Source organism: Rhipicephalus microplus, chromosome 8, assembly GCF_043290135.1.
Source record: "Rhipicephalus microplus isolate Deutch F79 chromosome 8, USDA_Rmic, whole genome shotgun sequence".
Taxonomy (NCBI): Eukaryota; Metazoa; Arthropoda; class Arachnida; order Ixodida; family Ixodidae; genus Rhipicephalus; species Rhipicephalus microplus.
This window is the reverse complement of record NC_134707.1, coordinates 68,084,701-68,089,218: the sequence shown is the minus strand read 5'-3', so window position 1 is coordinate 68,089,218 and position 4,518 is coordinate 68,084,701.

Below are 4,518 nucleotides of genomic sequence, written 5' to 3'. Positions count from 1 at the left end.
AAGACAAACACTGTAGCGTATTCAGATGGTAGCATGTACAAAAAAATACAAGCAAAACAAGTTGTCGGAGTGATTCACAAAACGTGGATCAGTATGGATCAAGCATTCGCCCTAAACGAAGAAAGTGAATTGGGCGTTAGATTAAAACAGTGTAAAATGTTTTAAACCACATCCCACGATTTCTTCTCATTACTAATTCGCCATGGGCATCAATATTTCCAGATTCATGGTCCAAACAAGGTTCTGCTGGACGGTCTCAGAAAAACAATTGTGCTTGAATATGACTCAGAGATTTCTGAATTGTTATGTTGCCATCACCAAACACCGTTTTCAATGAATTTTGACGTTTGATTACTAGTGCATGATATTGTTGGTGAAGTTAATGTTCCATCTTGCTCACCATTTCCGTTGCTGCTACTTCTGAAATGCTGTGTTTTCAGAGAACTCACAATTAGGGACTCGGTGTGAGCCTTTTTACCGAAATTGGAGCTCATCGTTTGCAGGGCTATGAACTGCTTCCTCTGTAGGTAGACATCTACCTCTCTTGGGGAGTCAGAATTTGCTCTACTTACCCGCTTATTAGCAACATGATCAGTGGTCTCTTCGGTAAAAGATGATCTCTGCTGACTCAGCAACACATCTATATGCACGAATGCAATCATTGTTGCATCTCACGCCGATGTTGTTGGAGTTGTATGAAATCTCGTTGCCTTGACCGAGCTGGTCATGGCCCGAACAATCGGTGACGATTTGAATAGTGGCGCCAACAGTTTTTGTGTCACCTGGGTTCAGGTGGTACGATGGTAATTACAATAGCGTGCTTCTCGTCGTCCGCAAGATCGCACACCATGTCAAGGGAATAGCCGATGCTGACTTTCTGCGTGGGATGCATGAATAAAGTTCACGAGCTTGACCAATGACTCTAGGTGTGTGATAAACTGATAGAAAAGAGTCTCGCTGCTAACAGCAGGCCGATCTGATAGTGGTGATTGAAAGGGTCATGTTCACTCGGAAGTGCAGTCTTTTCTGCACATGTATTTCATCTCCTGAAGGAGTAGGGGCTCCATGTCTCCATGCGAAGCTAAGCTTCGGGTCCGCGACTGCAACAGCTCTGACTTAAAAGTGCTATTGGCTAGCTGGTAGCAAAGTTCGTCAGATAAGTCCCGACATAGACCCTGAGAAGGGAACAGTGACGCGTACCTTGGAGCCTGTTTCTGTGCTCCCTGCGGATGATTTTCTGCAGACCAATGTATGTGCGTATAGAGCTCTACAGCCGGGTTGATTTCATGACGGTCCGTCATTTGAGTGACACCCTTCACTATGCAGGTGACTTTGATGGTGCTCTTTGTGTGTGATACACCTGAGTCTGATGGAAGCAAAGAATGCGAACATTCGAGTGAGGAGCTGAAACGCATGGCTGCAGCCTCGAGTGTAAGCACTACTACAATGCTTCCTCAGTAACGATGAGGTTGATGTTCGCGGCGGCATAGGGGTGGGGGGGAGTCCGGCCAAAAGCAGCAATGAGCTTGAAGCTCTCCTCTGGCCAAGACTGCTGCTGCACACTTTTATATCTGTGCGACGCCGTGGCACCATTTGGAAGACAGTCTATAGCTACACACGATATCTGCTGGTCTGTCCCGACTTTGCCAGCTCCAAGTTCATTCGCAGTCGATAGCCACTTGTTGACGTCTTCTCGAAAGCCATTGAACTCTGCTAGTTTCCAGGCAGCCAGCAGTGGTGGGATGGTAGGTAGAAAACTGGAAAGTGAGCACGCGAAGTAGCTCAGCTGGTGTGAGAGCGGCGTGAGGGTAGACCGAAAGTCTGCGCTTAATTGGTGATAAGACCTCTAGGTCATGTGAGGCAGCTATAGCCTACAAACTGTCATTGTTTGGCAAAACTCGCACGAGAAATGAGCACAGAGCTTGACACTCTCAGGGCATTGAGCATGACGTGGCGTCGCGTGATTGTACGTTAAATGTCTGCAGTGCTATTATATTATCTGCAAGTGAAGCCTGTGTGAATGTTGGCCAAGAACGAGGTTGTAACTGGGCTCACTCAAGTACGATCGTTTTCATAGGGAGCCTTAACTGCACCTCTTCGCAGCTAATACGTCGATGGACTACGGAGTGAAAGATTGTCGCCACGGCAAGCAAGAATAGCGTTTGTGTGCAGCAGGAGATGATGCGCTGGCCACCAAGAAGGCTTAGAAACCATCTTCAAAGACTGGGTAGGTCGTGCCGGTGGTCTTAGGATTCTGGTTTTCATGAGAGCAAGCATGAACCGCTTTCCCGAAAAAGAGACCCGCGGCCGATGACCCAGAAAGGCAGATAACTTCAACCAGATGGTTCAGGTGCCGTAAACTAAGACATAGTAATGAACGAGACACAAAGATAGCACACAGTCCTGGGCTGGCTTTACTATTCTGTCATCTTCTTCATCTTCTTCGATCTAGCTTCCCACATACCGAATCTTGATCACACCACATGTAAATGAGAGCGCTGTATTTATCATTCTATAACACATACACACTATTTTCAATAAGCAAGAACAGGAGAGTGGGAGAATGCATTTTTTTCTTTCTTTTAGTCTTCAACCTACCCATTACCTTAAGCGAAGATGGCTACAATTGTGCGCGCAACTGTGCGCAAGTACAATTCTGTGACTACATTTTGCCCAACTACAATTGTGTGCGCAAAGCTGTGTGAACACCTCTCTTGAATGCTTTACGGATATTTCAAAGCTTCAAACTGGTGAGTCGTATGCATCCATTGTTCCATTCTTTTGAGATACCGGAATCGTGCATACCAATCAAAGCATCTTGATTGCAGAAGATTACGCAATATTTGTGGATATTAAACAAATCATAGAATTAAAACTGTATACGGACACCTTAAGCGTTGAGAAAGCGTTGAAATTTCTGAAAGAAACAACAAAATAAATTAGGTTTTTGCTCGTTACTTCAATGTGTTTCGTACGTTCTATGCGTTCAAACACCATTTGGTCATGTTCTTGGTGCCAGGGCACCATGGGATCAGGGGAAACGTGTTGGTGAATCAACAGATGCATCCGCCTAAGACAACGCTGCCGTCAATTGATTCCCAGCTGTACCTGTGCCTTACCTCAAGGACCTCCTGAAACGAGAGCTGACGTTTTATTGGCAGTGCCTATGGGATAGATAAGCAGTAAATAAACTACGGAGCAGAAACCTGCAGACTTACAAAGAGGGTTCAGCTTAGATTGAGGATGACGCAGCGAGCAGTGGAAAGAAAAATGGTAGGTGTAACCTTAAGAGACAAGAAGAGAGCAGAGTGGATTAGGGGACAAAGGGGGGTTAAGGATATCATAGTTGAAATAAAGAAGAGGAAATAGACATGGGCCGGGCATGTAGCGCGTAGACAGGATAACCGCTGGTTATTAAGGGTAACAAACTGGATTCCCAGAGAAGGGAAGCGGGTAAGGGGGAGACAGAAGGTTAGGTGGGCAGATGAGATTAAGAAGTTTGCGGGTATAAATTGGCAGCAGCAAGCACAGGACCGGGTTAACTGGCGGAACATGGGAGAGGCCTTTGTCCTGCAGTGGACGTAGTTAGGCTGATGATGATGATGATGATGATGATGATGATGATGATGATGATGATGAAATAAACTACATGTTCTCAATCCAAGTCTTGCAAACTGACCTCCAGTATTCATATCACCCAACGCACAAGTGACTATTAGCCTACCACAAAGAGGGCACGCACGCAGCACACATGGATATCTGCTATCAGTCGGTGATCAAATCACCTGCGAAACATGCGAATAACTACTTAGAGTTCTCCACACCTTTGTGCACTGTAATGATTTAAAATACGCTAAAAGAGTGACTTTATTTTATTACCAACCAAACCTTCCAATACACCCATGCATGCTGATTGGTAGGCATCGTTTACTAAACACGAATAATTTTGTTGCTTGTCTGAAAGCGCATTATTCTCATACCATACACAGGCTCTTACTGTAGTGACCGCATTAAGAAAAGCACCTACCTCGCGGCATTTGGTCTTAAGGACATTAACGAGGCAATTGTGATAATACTATGTTTCCACCAAAGAAAAATATCACCCCAAGCTCTGCAGTGTCTTAACATTTGCACATTTTAAATCACCCCCCAAGATCTCATTACTAGTATATTTTACTAACCTTACGGCGCGCAATTTAGAGCTCCTATGTGGCTGCGCAAAATTATTCTAGATTATTTTCAGCTCTAATCAGTTTCCTGGTACTGTTTGGCCAAACATGGCTCAAAGGACATCAAAACTCATGCATAATCTTTTTCGGCCATCGAAAATACATGCTCACGGGCTTCATACTCGTAAACAGCACTTTTTTCGTATTCATAAGATTTTAAAGCGGTATAATACTAATAATATTTATGTATTGGTTAATTTTTCCAATTCAAGATACGATTATGAGAGACGCCACGCCCTATTGACAAAAGCAGCGTCCCCAGCGTGATACCAGTATGTTTTCTGGTACT